This window comes from Pinus tabuliformis, chromosome 8 (genome assembly GCF_031772625.1).
Source record: "Pinus tabuliformis cultivar Carrire ecotype Pingquan chromosome 8, CPIR1, whole genome shotgun sequence".
Taxonomy (NCBI): Eukaryota; Viridiplantae; Streptophyta; class Pinopsida; order Pinales; family Pinaceae; genus Pinus; species Pinus tabuliformis.
In genome coordinates this window covers 1,584,706,233-1,584,725,668 of record NC_142294.1, presented here as the reverse complement: position 1 = coordinate 1,584,725,668, position 19,436 = coordinate 1,584,706,233, and the positions used below count along the sequence as shown (strand labels likewise).

Sequence of the window (19,436 nt, the reverse complement as noted above, 5' to 3'; positions counted from 1 at the left end):
CGATGTGCGATTAGACAAGAAAAACAAATGGTCGGATTTAATAGCTGTCATGTTACAAACTTCAAAGTCAAGAAAATGATTTGACAAAATTAAAATGTCTCGAGTGACTGATTAAATACATTTTTTATTGAAGAATTCAAGTTCACAAAATGAACAACTAAGTTGTAAGGCAAAGGCATAAGATATGCAGCAGAATATTATATGCTGTGAATAGCGCTTCATGTAAATAGGCCTTGAACCCTTCATTTCATTTAATCCTATAATCAGAGTTTTCCAAAATCAATGTCTCAGTAATATATGGATTTCTAGTCTCACTGTCAATTGGGTTTAGCTTGGGGGATTGGGAGAAATGGTTGTTATCCTCTCCACCCAAGTTCAATTTCCACAAGTAACATGTTCAGCTCTTAATGAGTATATTGTTGTAATCAATGTTGTGAGACTTTTCGGATTACCATGTCTTGCCAAGTTTCACCAAACCACCGCTGACAAGAGTTACTACTGTAAACTCTTCTATAATACTCCCCACTCCCCAAAACTCAACTGAAACTCCTTAAGACTCACCAAACTCCTCTAAAAATCCTCAATACTTTCCCTTAAGTTTCTGAACATAAGGGAACATGAATATGTCACAGCAGTTAGGGGTTTGGAATAACATGTCAATGAAGCTTGCATTAACAAAGCTTCAAGGTTACCTATGGGCTTTCCTTGGGATAAAAAAGAGAGGCAAGAGACCATAGATGCCAAGAAACTGTTCTTTCTCAGCTATGGGGAGCTTGTGGAAGATAAGAATGCATAAGGGTGTGGTGAAAATGGAGAGCCTGCCAGAGCCTTGGCCTGAAGTGGCCTATCCTTTACTTAGGTAAATTAGTTGTGAGTGGAGACTACGTATAATATATGCATACCACTTTAGATTTTTGCACCATCTGAGGCACTTGTCTCACCAAAAGCCTGCGCAAAATCTATGCATGCCATATTTTCTCCTAAGTCCCTTAGAGAAAAAGGTACAAAGGTAAAAAGAGGCAAGAATGAGATCTGTTAGAGTAAAATCTAGCATGCCTAATGCAAAGCCTTAAAGAGATTCAAGCACACATAGGCCTTATTATTGATGTATCTGTCATGTTCCCATTTTTATTCTTCTTCATAGTATAGCCAGGGTGGATTTCTAGGGCAGGAGATGGCTAGGTCAGTGAAGCAGATTTATGTCATCAGGGGTCCCGATAGAGTTCTGAGGAGTTTTTATGGGATTTGATGGCATTCGCTTGGCATATTTCATCATCCGCACAATTTGCCTTTCGTTCCATCACATTCTGACAACTTTCAAAAATCAATGTTATTATTGAACATAACTTAATTAATTATGCTCGAGGTGGCATTCCGAGGAGATTAATTGATGGAACACCTCAGCGTAACAGCTCATTGGAACCAGAACGAGAAGATCTACAAGATGGGATGCTGAGAAGAGACTTCCAGTGGCCAAAGAGTGTATGGTGGGCAATTTTCCATTTTCCTTAGTTAAAAATGACTTTAATTAGTCATTTAATTAAGGAAAAATAATTAATTGGAGAAAAGGGGCCAAAAGTGACTTAAGTGAAATAAAATAAAATTAAAGGTCACTTAAGACAAAGTCAATGTTGGAGTTTCTAGAACAATGTTGCACGAAGCGCCCCACCCCCCCCACGGTTCCAAGCCCCGAAGCGCGTCCCGTACAGAAGCGCCTAGGAAGCTTGGCCGGAAGCGCGCTTCGGGTGTCGGAAGCGTGGCGCTTTGGAGGAGGAAGCGTACGCTTCCGGAAAAGTGTGTAGAAAATCGTTTTTTTTTTCAATTTTTTTTAATTTTAGGTGAGTTTGCTTGTTGGGGGTGGGTCCACCTTGGGTTAGGGTGATGAATGAAGGCAAAAAAAAAATATAAATATAGCAGATGCTCCCTCATGGTAATGTTAAATTCTTAAAGTAAAAGTAACATTCTCCTTTATTTTTCATTTTCATCATTTTACTTAAATTTTTAACATTACCATGAAATGACTCAGGATGTTTGAGAGTGGTTCCAGCCTCATTGGACTTCATATGGAGAAAATAGAATTTCATATCCTATTCAAAATTCAGCAGACTTAACAGTTTTCAGGAATTCAGGATCAATGGGATTGTGGCATTTCATTAGATTATACCAAGTATGAAGGTACGCGATTAGCATTTAATCAAGAGCACCAAGCCCTATATGTACCCTAGTGTTGGTGGTGTTAATTATTGAACTCCTTTGTCACGCGGCACGCCCTTAGCAAAAAATTACCTTTCAATCAAGTCAAAATCATCGATCAAGCATGTTAAGCTTTTTCTACCATATTTTAAGTCTTGAATTAGGTAGTTTGAAAAAAATTGGGCAATGTTGACTAATATCTCTAGACAATCGAGGTAGAGGCAAAGGCTAGACAAGAGGAGAAGAATCTAGATTCTAGATGGTTGATGCATCTAAATGGTTGATGCTCGAATAATTAATCATTATTGTACAATGGATGTTATATCTATCTTGATTTATGCAAAAATATGCATGTTTTCATGTCTTCTACAATTAATTTGCTATTTGGGATGTTTGTTTTGAGTATAAATGCAAAAAAATATAAATATATATATATATAGCAGACGCTTCCGCGGACACTTCGCTTCCTATATTTTTGGAAAATGACGCTTCCATGTCCCCGCTTCCAAAAAACGCTTCCGCGGACGCTTCGCTTCCTAGATTTTTGGAAAATGACGCTTCCACGTCCCCGCTTCCAAAAAACGCTTCCGCTTCGTGCAACATTGTTCTAGAATAATAATAACATAATAGAATAAGATGCTTCTAGAGGCTTGGTGATCTATCCATTGGATCTATAAAAGGGGAGGAGGAGATCATTTGGAGACATCTTGGAGTTGATATTGTTTCTTGTATGAGAGGTTGAGAACCAGATTCTCTACTCCATTAGTAGCCCCAGGACGAAAATCCTCGGGTGATTTAGAGAGATTGGGCGAACACCCATCTCCCCTTGGTGGATTCATTCATAATTCACAAGAGCTCTTATTGGCTGCAATTTCATTTTGAAAGGCCAGATCCAGCGCCATAGCAGACCCATTTTGAGGTCGGATCTAGTTTGCAGTACTTGTTTGAGCTTCTCAACTATTTCATATTGTTATGTACTCATGTTTTCGGTTGATATAACAAAGTTGAGATTTCCTTCGGCTCATCATCGTTATTTGCATGTTCTATGTTATAAAATTTTACATGGCGATCTTTTGTTTTTGAAAGGAATTTTTAATTGAAGTGAATGATAATTTTAAGGAGAGGGTTTGTTCCAAATTTTCTTCCCTTGGGACATTACAATGTCCTTGTTTTGGTTTGTAATCAAACACAAGGGAAGAGTACACAGCTTTGAGAAGATGCTTCGATGGTTGCATTGTCTATTTGGTTTCACTAAGCCTCTTAATTCATTTTAAGTTAGAGTAGGGTAGGATGAATAAGATTAACATTTATGAGAATTGGGTCAGCTATCTTGTTATTATGGTATTGTGAGGTCAATTCCAAGCTTGATTGATATAATATGAACACAAAATAAGTATGTGGTGTTTAGGGATGTGAATATCTATCCATCCCACCACATGGTTTTGCTTCCACTTTCTTTTTGAAAGCATTTTTGATAGATCAGCCAGATATGTATGAGGTTCTCCTGCACCTTGTTCCAAAGCACATATCATCAATTGGAGCATGTTACCTATACAACTTGTGTGTTAAAATGATAAAAGCTCCAAACCATGCCGCACAATTTGAGTTGAAATTGAATAGGTCACCCAGTTACCGCAATAACTTACCTTGCCTCTTCAAGACAGCTCTCCTTTGACTTCAACATTGCTTTTAATAATAATTAAGTGGTAAAAAAAGCAAGATCGTGAACATGCAACCAAAATAGACATACATGTAGAACACATCAGTGAACACCCAAAAGAATCTCCAAAAACTAAGCCATTTTATTACTGAAGCAAAATGGAGTACATCAAGTGGAAATAGGGGAACTTGGGCTTGCTACAACAAGAAAGCAAAACCCAGGTGGTAATAGTGTAGCCCAACTGTTGGATATGTTGAGAAACTATGTTGCACGAAACTTCTACGAACCCGACATTTCGGGCCATACTCGTACCCGAAACTATGAAACATGGCCGAAACTTGACCGTCATGTAATCATCTATGAGCATTAATATAGACTTGTTTTTCCTTCTAAATTGTCATTTATGAGTCGTATTCCCTTTTTTCTTGTAAAGATAATGTGTTATTCACTTATTTATTTATATATATGACGTTTCGGCTGATGTTTCGACTGACGTTTCCATTTTTTGGAGGTGACGTTTCTAAACATACCCATTTCAAAAACTCCGAAACATTTCGGTGTTTCGTGCAACTTAGTTGAGAAATCTAGGGCATTAATGATTAAGAGATTTCTCTTCTTGATAATTTCTTGTGATATACTCTTACTTCTTTTAATATGATCTTTTCTTCATTATATTATCAATGTGTTCTTTTCATCAAGTCAATTACCAAATGAACAATAGAAGACAAGAGACACAGTATGTAGGCTTGTCAGCCAAGGCCAAAACCTCTCACTCTTTGAGAGGAAAACCGAATCAGAAAATTGTTCTTATAGATCTTGAATTGACGAGTACCAAGACCATGACAAAGACCCTTGACTCTAGTGTCCTCCCAAGACCCTTGTCATCAACCATGATGCTCTGCTTCTTCCCTTTCTCGGCTTCTTCTAGATCTCAAACTTCTCTCCTCGGATTCTTCTAGAGAATCTTAGTCTCTACACTCTGTCCTCGGCTTCTTCTAGAGAATCTCGATATCTATTCTTTCTCCTGGGCCTCTTATAGAGAATCTCGGTCTCTATTCTTCCATACTTCTCTTCTCGGCTTCCCTAGAGAATCTCGGTCTCTTAGTTTAACCCTACTTCAGAAACCCTAGGATAGTCTATGCTCCTTAATTAGTCTCTTCAAGAGAGAGACCTATAGCACCTCTCCTCGGCTCTCCTTCTGCGAGATCTTGTACCCAAACAAGGTCACTTCAATGCAGCAACAAGTTCTTAGATCTTCTATCTATGCCTTCGGTCCTTCTTCTTTCGCACGTGGGAGAGTATATAACCCAAATCACAATCCCAAAAGAATCTCTTCCTTCGCTATCCTTACTTTGTTCTTCGCTCTTCTCTTCTAATCCTTTCTTTGCACTTATGTTTGGAGGCTCTTCTTCACCGAGTGTGGCTATATATACACGTTACCTCATGTCCTTTAGGCTGACATGATCATAAGGAGGAGAGCCGACATCATCTTCTAAGTTCTTCATTCATTGTAGGCCGACTTGGAGAGGGTTAGTGGCAAGGTCTTCGAGGAATACTTTACATAGATAAGTGTGACTCTTTACAATGTGTAACATGACTTCATTATATGACAATGACGCTTATATTCTTTTAATACTAGATGACAAAATTCCTAAAGGCTCTCAATGGGAGCCTTGACTCAAAAATAAAATCTCTTGTTCATGAAACCCATGATGCAAGCATTACAATATATTATTTTTATTCTTTACATCTCTTTACATAAAATCACAATTACATGTCATTATGAAGACCGAACCTAGTTACACTTTTCAACACTCCCTCTTAACTAGGGAGGTATTCATAATGGTACTTGGTCATTCTCAATCTGAAGAATTTCTCATAAGAAGAATTGAATTGGTAACCCATTTGTTTAGCATCATATCAACCAGCATTGTTACATAGCAAGGCCTTGAATAACAACTCTATCTCTCCACAAGATCTGAGTTCAATGCTGGCAAGACCAATGATTTATAGACACTCTCATCATTGTCTCTCTCGGAACATATCCTACCCAGGTACTCAAGATATGTTCCATGAGGACTATTCTTATCTTGGACTCCCCAGCCCTCGAAGAATATTGGTCCTCCACAACTACTCTGCCCTATCTTATCCTCAAAGAGTATTAGATGCCAAATGATTACCCAAACATCTCATTTTGTCTTCTTGAGTGAAGACCAGAATGATGTGTCTATCTCTCCCTCTCAATTAGGGAGGACATATCTATTCCATTAAAGGAATCTACTCATTCCTACACAAGGAATGTACCTAAGCTCCCTCTGGGTTTAGGAATTTCCAAGTTTCTTACAAGTAAGAAACTTTCCAGGCTCCCTCTCAAAATAGGGACCTTCAACAGCTCCTTAGGTGGAGATGATGGGTCAACTAGCTGCTTGAAGAACTCCTTTCTTCGATGTCATGAATTTTCTTCTTTGTTGTGGAGGCTTCATCTTTTGGGGACTTCTTCATAGGGCATAGACCACCCATCACTTTCATCAATTAGTCATGTTATCATTCCTTTCATCAGAAAGTGTTCCATAAGTCTTCATCTAGCACTGCTTCATGTTATGCTACCTTCATCAGACTTTCTTTTTTGAAAGGTTCTTGCATCCTTCTACTGTTGATATGGGGTAACATCGGATGTGCTCTAGCCATGAAATTTGGTGGAGACGTTGGGGCACATGAGATCTCCAATACCCAGAAAGGGTTTGGGCAAATTCTAAACAGATCAGGAGATATTAAAATAATTAATATTTTTAATGGAGTCCCTAAGTTTATAAGTCTAAACTTAGGGAAAATAAAATATTAATGTGTATTAATATGAATCTGTGTTAAAAGGGTCAAAAGACATGGATCAAGCCAGATCTAATCTTAGTCGTTGATTAGGGACTTAATCTCGGTCGTTGAGATGTCAACAGAAAAAGTATAAGAGAAGGCTTGAGGGTCACTTGGAGAATACACCAGATGATCAGTCATTCTATTCTCTAGAGCGGGCTTTCTTAAGAGAGATAGAATCAGTGATCGAGAGAGCAGCTAAGGGGCATTGAGTACAAAGAAACAAAGAAGGTAGAGATTGTGTCGGGAGAGCAGTGCAGCAGCCAAGGAGGGTGATGCAAAGCCAGCAAGGGCTCATGCAGAGCCACGCAGAGGCAGCCAAGTGTTGCGCAGAGCACCAGAGGAGCCAGTGCAACTAACGCAGAGGCTCCCAGAGCTGACGCAGGGCCTCCTGGGGCTAACACGGGCCTAGAAAGGCTGACGCAGGGCCAACATGAGACAAAGAGGGGCTGACGCAATCCAGATTGGGCAGACGCTGGGTTTGCAGGAGCAATTTTGTGCTAAGGACTTGCCGAAAGGATTTTTCCAGGGTTCCAGCCAGGAGATTTCTCTTAGACTATGAGGTATAGCTGCTAAGGAAGATCTCTGTTGGGTAGGCCAGTTTCAGCACCCAGATTGTACTCTGATATTGCTTAATAAGAAAACCCTCAGATAGCTGCATCGGTTTTCCCGCATTGGGTTTTTCCAGGGACATTGGTCCAAAAATAATGGTGTCATGTGGTGTGTTTATTCTTGTTTCTTTTAGTTGTTGATCTGTAATATGTTGAGCATGAACTGGTGTTTATTTTCAGTATTTACTTTCTAAATAACTTCTAAGCTAAGTAAACTTAGAAACTTCAACATCTACATGTTTCTTCATGGAAGACATTCATAGTTCTTTCCTTCGGTAGCCCTACATAAGCCCATCTAGATACTAGTTCATAATTAATGAATAATTAAAACATAATTACCTTGCGATGGTCTTTCATCATGACATCTTCTTGTAGGCATCAGCATCCTGCATACATGTTGACACATCCCTTAAAGATATGTATTGTCAGGGGTCTCCATCTTTTTCCAGACTTTTATTAGATTCTTCATATCTAGGAGATATCATAGTCAAATATTTCTTGGTTCTTTGGATGTTGACTTCCTTTACCATAGCTTCATGATCTCTTCCTTCCTTTCTTCACATATTTCATTCCCAGGAGCTTCAGAGTTCCTCAGTTGTAATCAGAACACCTCATACTTTCATATGAGGACATATTATGTTGATTTCATCTAATAAGTATGTGACTCATGCATTCTAGCATTCTTTTGAGGGAGGAAATTCCTTCTTTGATCATGTCTCTTAAGAGCAATGATTCATGTTGATTGTAACCATATGACTTGACTTCCACAATATTAAATTTGAGCATACATACCTAATATTTCCTTTGGGCCATCCATATTTCCTGTAGCAGCTTCCTTTGAATGAAGGAATTTCATTCCCTTGATCTGCTTCACTGTCATGTTATCATAACATCATTCTTATCAATTCCACAAGATTGGAATTCTTGAAGAAACACTTACCTTTTCTTTTGATCGATGAATCTTACATTGAAGATTCCATCAGAGAATCTTTGAGGATTTTGCATATCCTATCCTATCAATGCTACCTTTTTGTATGATAACCCTTTATCCAAATGACTTCTATAACTATCACTTGATCCTTTAATGAGGTTTCCTGAAGCTATATCCTACATAGTTGAATTTCATAGGTTTTGTTCCAGACATCCATCATATTACATGTGTCGTGAGCTCTTACTTCTAATGCTTCTACCATGATGCCATTCTCTAATATGATGCATCCTATCTTATTTACAATGTTTCCTATCTACAACAGAAGAGTACCTTCTAATGAAGGAGATTCTTTTAGTCATATTGGAGATCTTTCATTTCCTCCTTCTTAGGGTTCTTTGTCTCAGGCTCTTCTACTTCTTCGATAATATGGGTTTCTTCCTTATTTATCTTGTTATTGTTGCTTTTAGGACAATCTCTTCTATAGTGCCCATATTATTGACATCTATAGCACTGATCCTTAGCCATGTTCTTCTTTTTCCTTTGAGGGCCAAATTTACCAAGACTCCCTTTTCTTTTCGTCACTAATTTATCCCTTTCATTTGATCTTTTGTCACTAACTTTCTTTAACCTGTCTTCTTCTGCCTTCCATAGAGACCATAATTTGATGAATGGGAAGGCTTCCTCTTCCTTAGTAGATATGAGGTTACCTTGTTCATCAATCAGTGCACTTAGAATAATGGAGATCATTTCTTTATCAGATACAATCTCTCCTAGATTTTGCAATTGAGTTTTTATTTGAGATGCTTTTGAAAGGCATGAGTATATCCCTTTATCCTTTGATACCTTCAATTTATATAGATCAGATCTAAGTCATATGATCTTTTCTATCATACTTTTAGAGAAAAGTTCTACTAGCTCATTATATATCTCTTTTGACGTCTCCAGCTCGGCTACATAGGGAATGAGAGTATCTTTGATAGATTCCTTAAGAATCTTTTGAGCCTTTAGATCCCTTTCTATGTATTCAGATAATGCTTGTTCTTCGGATGGCTTGGAGACCTTTCCATGGACATGATCAATGACTTCATTTACCTCGAGGACTATGTCTATCCTTCTTTTCCATTCAAGGAAGTTTGATATCCCAACCAGCTTACGGTTCTCCTTGAAACATGAAGTCATTTTTACTAGATTAGATTATAAGAAAAAGGTACTTGTGAAGATAGAAGCTTCAACTTGATTATAATGACGAACTTGATGCTTCTCAGATGATCCTTTTAAGAAGGTTCTTACTTTGACGAGGCAAGACTTCCTTCTTTAGGATGATCTTCTTCCAAATGAGATCCATTCTTCAACAAAGAGAAGATTTCCCTTTATTACAATGCCTTTCGATCTAGCCTTCCTTAGTTTTGAAGAGATTTCACTCCTTTGGTGATGTATGAGTGATAGAAGTGCTTCTAGGATTTTGGTCTTTCTTCCTGCTTCCTTCTTGAAGATAATTTCAAGACTCTTGCTAGAGTATATTTCTTCGATCTAGGGTTTTGGTTTGATGAAGATCTTGATCTCTTGCTTAGAGTTCTTTGACTCACTTTGATCCTCTTTGAAGCTTGATTCTCGTGTGTCTTCTTGCTTGAATGCCCCTTCTTGACTTTAGCACCTGAGCTCTGAAACCATGTTGAGAAAACTAGGGCATTAGTGATTAAGATATTCTCTTCTTGATAATTGCTTATGATATGCTCTTACTTCTTGTGTTATGATCTCTTCTTCGTTATATTATCAATGTGTTCTTTTCATTAAGACAATTACCAAATAAACAATAGAAGACAAGAGACATAGTATGTAGGTTTGTCAGCAAGGGCCAAAACCTCTCACTCTTTGAGAGGAAAACCCAATCAGAAAATTATTCTTATAGATCTTCAATTGACGAATACCAAGACCATGACAATGTGAAAATTCCTAAATCTAACACATCATAAACCCCTACTACAATTACTGGTTTACAATCTCCTACTCGTTCTTTACATTAATAAGTTATTTAATTGCATAAACATCGAAGTAAACACTATTGCAGCCTTCACAGATGTACAGATCATGCACTAAAGTAAACAGAAACAATAACACAAGGGACACCGTTAATTTTGGACAATCGTCCCCAGAAAAAACCAATTCGGGAAAACTGGTGCAACATATAGAGGGTTTGTATTATTAAGCAGATTTCATGAATACAACTAGTGTGCCAGAAATGGCTCACCCAACAGAGAATTTCCTCAACAGTAGTACCTCTATCCGGAGACAGATATTCTAGCAAATCAACAACTGGATGATCAAACCCCACAATGACTCCAGTTGTTCCCTATGTTGGACAGCGAAAACTGCTCCAAGCACTGCTCAGGAACTGCGTCACTCCTCCAGGAGCTGCGTCACCCTATCCCGACTCAGAATCTGTTTATCTTCTCCAAGTCTGCCCCACAGAATCTCCCAATGCTGCCTCTGAAGCCCTCTACGACTTTTGCGTCATCCTCTATGGCTTCTGCATCAACCTCTATGGCCCTTTGCGTCCTCTCCATCATCTCCTACGGCCTTTGCGTCAACCCTTCTAGGACCTGTGATGTCTCTCCCGGTACTGCACTACCTCTCTACTATGTATTCTTTAGCCTCCTATCGAACTAACCCTCACTGCCACTGATCACTTGCTCGATTTCCTCAACAAAGCTCGCCCAAGAAAATCGAACTGACAGATCTCTCTTCGTGTGTCTCCAACTAACCCTCAAACCTCCTCTTATATTTTTCCTGTTGACGAATCAACAACCGAGATTAAGTCCCTAATCAACGGCTAAGATTAGAACTAGCTTCATCCTTGTTACTTACAACCTTCTCACCCATATTTTATTAATACACATTAATATTTTTATTTTCCTAAGTTTAGACTTGGGAACCCATTAAAAATATTAATTATTTTAATAACTCCTCATCTGGGTGGAATTTCTCCAAACGATTTCTGAGTCTTGGAGATCTCATGTGCCTTAGCCTCTCCACCTATTTTCAAGGCAAGAGCACATCTGATGCTACCCAAAATCAACACTCCCTCTTAGCGAGGAATGTGCTCTAGCAATGCTTCACCACAGAAAAATCACACTCATCCTCCGCATCGATCCTCTGTGCTGATGCTTGGCCTGTTGCCCCACATCCACTGCACTACTGCTTCCTGTACTGCTGCCCATGACACTGCCACTGCCACTGCTACATCTGTACTGCAGCTCCCTCTCAACATGCTACATCATGTTGCCCATAGCATTGCCACTGCTAACTACTGCACTGCAACTCAGTTACCAAGAAGTAAGTAACTGACTTCACCCAATCGCTGACATTCTGGTCAGTCTGGAAGCCTCGTGATGCTGAAGCTAACTCTATTGCTATCCTGTGCTCCCTCTGTTGCCACTGTGCTGCTGCAACCTCTTTTGTGCCTCTCGCGCTGCTACAACCTTCATTGTGCTACTATAGACTTCTGTACTCTAGCACTGCCTTGTCGTTTCATCACACTTTTCTCCACTCGACACCTGTCACCATGCTACTGTTGTTAAGGGCTCCTGTAGCCAAATGTGATCCAATCGTTTGGGCACCTCAAGGATCCTGCCCCCCTTCTGTAGTCCTCTCGACTACAGCTCTATGTCTCCCCACCTCTTCCCTAGAGGCACATGAGCACTCATGGCACAATCGTCATCAGTCTCAACATCCTTCTCCGCCTTTGCTGGAGCAGCCTTTGAGTCGGAAGTTTCTCCCTTGCCTTTCTTCTTGGGGCACTGGGAGGCATAATGTCCCAACTCCCCACAGTTGAAGCACTTGACCTTGGAGAGTTGCATCCTCCTCCTTCCCTTTCTTGATTCGAACTCCCTTATCGCTACTCCCCGCCTTGGTCAATCTCTTGAGCTCTTCCTGTCGAAGAGTTGCTCACATCTCCTCCCAATTGGGGAGAGTCACTCTACCCAAAATGCTTTGGACAAATGTCTCCCACTCCTCAGAGACTACATTCAAGGCAGTCCTGACCATGAACTCTGGATCCGGTGTAGACCCCACAAATGTAGGCTAGTCGTGAATTCCTAGCAACCTAAGAAGGAACAGATCTATCTCCTCTCCTTTCTGCATCTGATATGTCCTCAGCTGATTCTCCAGTAACATCTTCCACTACACAGAAGAGCCCTAGTATAAGGTGGTCAGCATCTGCCACATCTCCCTTGCTGCGTTCTTCTCAGCAATATGTGGTATGACATGATTTTTTACCACGTCTAGGATCATCTATCTCACCTTCGCCTCAGCTTCCTCATACTTCTCATTTGCATTAGGGTCAACTAGGACAGCTACTGTTTTCAAGGCATAGTCCTTGATGCGATGTTTATCCAGGATTGCCAGAATCCTAGCCTTCTAGATGACAAAATTAGAAGTCCCGTCCAATCTGTCTTGATCCCTCAATCCGTCCACTACCATCTCTGCTCCTCTTCTCTAGACTCCCTTTGAGTCCTGATTCCCTTCTCGGAAATCCTCTGGCCAACTGTCGAATCACTCCTCTCTAATCCTCCTTTGCAGCTGCAACCCGGATCTAGATTTCTTGGCTAGAAATTTGTCGAGGTAGTGCTTCCCTCTACGTGGGTTCAGTCTCCTTAGACATTGTTCTACACTGACAGACATAGGATCCCACCAGCTCCATAAATCAAAATCTGCACAGCTCCCTTAGCCCTGACAACTCGAAGAATCTAAGCCCTTCAGGCTCTACGCAATCTCTGTGTGGGTTCAATCTGCTCCTCTCGACCAACTTCATCAATCCTCCTTGGCTCAGAAATATGACATGGCTCTATGTGAGCCTAATCTGCCCTCCTTTACCTTTGCACTGGCCCTTATGACTGACACAACTACTGCGTGGGCTCTTCCCAGCAACTGCGTCTTCCTCTCCGGACTTAGAATGCTGACGCAGGCACTGCGTGAACCTCTACATAACACTCTCTACACCACGTCACTCCTCTCACCTCTTCAGCTCTGGAACATCGTTATCTCTCGAGACAGCTACTTCTCTGCTGCAATTTCTCAAATTTTCTCGACTGGTGTCTTTAGCCTCCTCTGATCTTCAATCCCTCTGATACCATGTGAAAAATCTTGAATCTAACACATTAGAAACCCCTACTGCAATTATTGTTTTACAATCTCCTACTTTTTCTTTACATTAACAGGTTATTTAATTGCATAAATATCGAAGTAAACACTATTGCAGCCTTCACAGATATGTGTACCATGCACTGAAGTAAACAGAAACAATAACACAAGGGACACCGTTATTTTTGGACAATCGTCCCGGAAAACCCCAATTTGGGAAAACCGGTGCAGCATATAGAGGGTTTGTATTATTAAGAAGATTTCGTGAAAACAACTAGGGTGCCAGAAATGGCTCACCCAACAGAGAATTTCCTCGGCAGTAATACCTCTATCCAGAAATAGATATTCCAGAAAATCAGCAACCGGATGATCAAACCCCAGCAACTCTGGTTGTTCCCTATGTTGGACAGCGAAAGCTGCTCCAAGCACTGCTCAGGAACTGCATCACTCCTCCAAGAGTTGCACCACCCTATCCCGGCTCAAAATCTGTTGATCTGCTCCCAGTCTGCCCCACAAAATCTCCAAGAGCTACCTCTGACGCCCTCTACGACTTCTGTGTCAGTCTCTACGACAACAGCGTCAGCCTCTACGGCTCTCTACGTCCTTTGCGTCAACTCCTACGACCTTTGTGTCATCCCTTCTAGGGCCTACGCTGTCTCTCTCGACACTGCACTGCCTCTCTGTTATGTATCCTTCGGCCTCCTATCAAACTGACACTCACTGCAACTGATCACTTGCTCGATTTCCTCAACAAACCTCGCCCCAAAAAATCGAACTGATTGATCTCTCTTCATGTGTCTCCAACTGACCCTCAAGCCTCCTCTTATACTTTTCCTGTTGATAAATCAACGGCCAAGATTAAGTCCCTAATGAACAACTAAGATTAGGACTAGCTTGATCCTCGTCACTTAGAACCTTCTCACCCATATTTCTATTAATACACATTAATATTTTTATTTTCCTAAGTTTAGACTTAGGAACCCATTAAAAATATTAATTATTTTAATAGCTCCTCATCTAGGTGGAATTTCTCCAAATGATTTCTGGGTCTTGGAGATCTCATATGCCTTAGCCTCTCCACCAATTTTCAAGGCTAGAGCACATCCGATGCTACCCAAAATCAACATACAAAGACCCTTGACTCTAGTGTCCTCCCAAGACCCTTGTCACTAGCCTCGATGCTCTGCTTCTTCCCTTTCTCGACTTCTTCTAGATCTCGAACTGCACTCCTTGGCTTCTTCTAGAGAATCCCGGTCTCTACTCTCTCTCTTCGTCTTCTTCTAGAGAATCTCAGTCTCTATTCTTTCTCCTCTGCTTCTTCTAAAGAATCTCGGTCTCTATTCTTGCACATTGCTCTTCTCGGATTCCCTAGAGAATCTCGGTCTCTTAGATTAACCCTAGTTGAGAAACGCTAGGATAGTTTATGCTCCTTGATTAGTCTCTTCAAGAGAGAGACCTATAGCACTTATCCTCGACTTCCTTCTGCGAGATCTTATACCCAAACAAGGTCATTTCAATGCAGCAACAAGTTCTTAGATCTTCTCTCTATATCTTCGGTCCTTGTTCTTTCGCAAGTGGGAGAGTATATAACCCAAATCAAAAACCTAGAAGAATCTCTCCCTTCGCTATCCTTACTTTGTCCTTCGCTCTTCTCTTCTAATCCTTTCTTTGCACTTATGTTTGGAGGTTCTTCACCTAATTGCTTGACTCTAAGTGAGGCCGAGTGTGGTTATATATACATGCTACCTCATGTCCTTCAGGCCGACATGATCATAAGGAGGAGAGCCGACATCATCTTCTAGTTTCTTCATTTGCTGTAGGCCGACTTGGAGAGGGTTAGTGACAAGGTCTTGGAGGAATACTTTACATAAATAAGTGTGACTCTTTACAATGTGTAACATGACTTCATTATATGGCAATGAATTTAATTCTTTTATGACTAGATGACAAAATTCCTAAAGGCTCTCAATGGGAGTCATGACTCAAAAATAAAATCTCTTGCTCATGAAACTCATGATGCAAGCATTACAATATTTTATTTTTCCTCTTTACATCTCTTTACATAAAATCCCAATTACATGTCATTATGAAGACCCAATGTAGTTACACTTTTCAGCAGGATATGCCCCTCTCCAAAGACTGTACTGGGCCAAGAACTGCTAATTGTTCTCGTTGTTGGTGAATTGCACTTTCTGCCCTCTAAACAGCTCAAAAAATTATGAGATTCTAGTCATGTTCTCCCCATGGCATCTCCATCAAAACCCAGAAATATTTCTGCCCAACTCTCCATCTCTAGAAAACCCACAAAATTGGGCATAATTGCCCACTCTCCCAGCTAGTACGCACCTCCAAAAATTGTTGTAGAATCCATCCCCAAATTTCCCTATGTTAAGTTATGGTATGTTCTATGCTTATAACAGTTTACTTCTTTTTCTTATTATATTCCACCGAATAGCAATCACATGTACATAAAGTAAAGTGCAGATAGAACATTAAACGATCGACAGAAAACAAGCCAAGACAAGAGACACAAGATGTGGCGGCTAGCCAGGGACAAACCCCACAATGTGTGGGGAAACCCTTTGATCAAATCTTCTTTTATCTTCAATAATTCAGCAGAGAGAAATAGTACAATAAATCTGATTCATATCAGCAGTAGCAAACCCTAGATCAGTAGCATCAGCGTTAGCAGCTTCATTATCAAACTAGGGCAGACCATATCTCACAAACCGACAGTCGGATTGACTTCATTCCACCACCAAAAGTTTCGGCTTCCAGAGGAGGTTCAGATGAACCTACAGCGCAGTTCAGATGAGGAGATCTTCTAGGCCACGCAAGTCAATCTTTACTTCTGCAGTTGCAGCTTCAGTTTCAGCAGTTTCCGGCTTCAAACTAGGGCAGTCGATATCTTGCAAACCGTTCGTCGGATTGACTTCATTCCACCACCAAAAGTTGCGGCTTTCAAAGGAGGTTCAGATGAACCTACAGCGCAGTTCCAAAGAGGAGATATTCTAGGCCACGCAAGTCAATCTTTACTTCTGCAGTTGCAGCTTCAATTTCAGTAGTTTCCGGCTTCAAACTAGGGCAGTCGATATCTTGCAAACCGTTCGTCGGATTGACTTCATTCCACCACCAAAAGTTGCGGCTTTCAAAGGAGATTCAGATGAACCTACAGCGTAGTTCCAAAGAGGAGATCTTCTAGGCCACGCAAGTCAATCTTTACTTCTGCAGTTGCAGCTTCAGTTTCAGCAGTTTCCAGCTTCAAACTAGGGCAGTCGATATCTTGCAAACCGTTCGTTGGATTGACTTCATTCCACCACCAAAAGTTGCGGCTTTCAAAGGAGATTCAGATGAACCTACAGCGCAGTTCCAAAGAAGAGATCTTCTAGGCCACGCAAGTCAATCTTTACTTATGCAGTTGCAGCTTCAAATTCAACAGCTTCCGGCTTCACATGTGTGAGAGAGAGAGACCCATTTCAGCGCAGTACAGAAGAGACTCATATCTGCGCAGTAGAGAGAGAGAGAGATGTGATGAGATGAGTGAGTCCAAATAAGGAAAAGTCCTCTTATATTTGTACACAACGTTGGTGGGTGAATACATGTGACTGTTGGGCTTCTGAGCCTACATGAATTGCAGGTCGGCTTGATAATAATTCCATAATCAAAATAAATTCATATCTCCATGAATACTTATCGGAATTGGATGATCTTTATATCAATCTATAAAAATATTATTAGCCATGAATAAGATGACCCACATGAAGTTTTACCCTGGTTGCCAATTTTAACACTCCCTCTCAACCATGGAGAACTTCATCTGCAATCTGTCTATCGGTCGTTACTATTCATCCATCAAATGCACTGCCTTGTACAGCCTGACCCTTGCCCTGCTCTGCTCTATTTTGCCTGCTCTGCTTTGTCTTGTTCTGCCCTGCACTGATCTGTACTGTTTTGTTCTGTTCTGCTCTGCTCTTGCATTGTTCTGTTCTACTCTGCTTTTGTCCAAATTATGAAGAAGAAGAAATGATCAAGGATGTATCATACTGACTCAAAGTCAGTCTTAGAGTATGTACCACTGGTCTCAGACCAGTCTCAACCAACCCAAAGTCAGCGTCATATTGAGTACAACTCCAATGGTCCCAGACCAATATCATCCTCCACTGACTCAAAGTCAGTCTCAGAGTATGTACCACTGATCCCAGACCAGTCTCAACCGACCCGAAGTCAGCGTCATAGTATGGTACAACTCCTACCACTGGTCCCAGACCAGTATCATTGATCCCAGATCAATGGAGGTCATCGTAGCGTAGGGAGTACGGTAGTTACAACGATGCGTCCATCGGTACTACGATGGTCCCTAACTTCATTTCCCTGCTCATTGATCAGATGAGAGGTACTTCCCATGAGTCCCAGACTGCATGGGTAGGATGCCTCGATAGGAGAACTAATCAATCCTGTCCTCACAGGAGAACACATCAATCCTACTACAATTGCCATGGAGAACACATCAATCCAGGCCTCACAGGAGAACACATCAATCCTGCTACAATTGCCATGGAGAACACATCAATCCAGGCCTCACAGGAGAACACATCAATCCTGCTACAATCGTCGTGGAGAACACATAAATCCAGGCTGCCATGGAGAACACATCAATCCAGGCCTCACAGGAGAACTAATCATCCTGCTACACAGGAGAGCGAATCATCTTGTTCCATAAGAGAGCGAATCATCTTGTCCCACAAGAGAGCGAATCATCTTGTTCCAGTGTGCACCACCAGGGGAGGGTGAGTCGCCCTGTGGTCATATGTTGCTCCAGTAGGAACCGCAAGCCCTCAGAGCTCCCAGAGCTCAATGTATGCAACATGCAGGACCCTTGTACAAGGGTTTCTTGCCGACTCCAAGTCGTTTGGGAAAATCACAGATTAGATCTTTCCTCGGGGCTTTGACAAGGTGTATCAACCTGCACATCATCTTAATGTGATGGAGCTTCCTTGCTCATCAACTTACCATATCCCAGATGATGTCTATCTGCTGGAGCAATTGACGAATATGGGATTCCTCAATAATCGAATCCCACCACTGGTTGTTACAGAGAATCACAGTGGTATCCAATGTAAATCCAAACAGCTCACTGAAGAGCTTTCGCAACCAGATTGCCTCACACGAGGTTATGCTAGCAACAATATATCCTGCTTCGGCGGTGCTCAAAGCCACCGACTTCTGCTTCCTACTCATCCAGGATATCGAAGCAGATCCCAAGGTGAAACAGTACCCGGAAGTGCTCTTATGGTCCACCACACTGCCTGCCCAATCAACATCAGTATATCCAGGTAGTCTCACATCTCCAGCAGTGTATCTTAATCCATGAGAGATTGTGTCCTGAAGACATCTCAGAAGATTCCTGGCATCAATCCAGTGAGGCTCAACCAACTATGAGCTCACAATGCTAACTGCAAAACATATGTTCGGACGGAGGTTCACCAAGAACATCAATGTGAATGAGTTTTTGAAACTCAGAGGCATTTCCCAAGTCTAGTCCGACATCACTACCATATAACTTCTAAAAGTTAAGATCCTCGAGGTAGTCACAGGCTTGTAGTCCATCATACCGAATCTTTCCAATATATTTACCACATATTTTCCTTGAGATAGGAAAATTTCCCTTGGCTTCTGCCACTCTTCAAGTCCATGGTCCTTCATTTCAAATTCAGAAGCCATCTCCCTCTTACATTTGTGAATGAGAGGGTCTGCACCTGTTAGAGAGAGGTCATCCACATACAACACCAGTATGAGAGGCTTGTCATCTTCAACCTTAAAGTAAAGGTTAGGATCGGCTTCACTCCTAGTGAATCCCAGCTTCATCAAGTAGCTATCGATCCTCTCATACCATGCTCGAGGTGCTTGCTTCAGCCCATAGAGAGCTTTCTTCAACCTGCATACATGAGATTTTCGATCATAAATCTCAAATCCTTTGGGTTGCTCCACGTAGACCTCTTCTTTGATCGAGCCATGCAAGAACGCAGTCTTGACA

At 41.1% G+C, this 19,436-nt stretch overlaps 1 protein-coding gene across 1 annotated transcript in view; it reads right to left on the bottom strand.

Annotated features, from left to right (window-relative positions):
* The window catches only part of LOC149242110 (putative aldo-keto reductase 1), a 294,759-nt gene that overhangs the window by 40,319 nt on the left and 235,004 nt on the right, over positions 1-19,436 (bottom strand). The window lies entirely within an intron of this gene.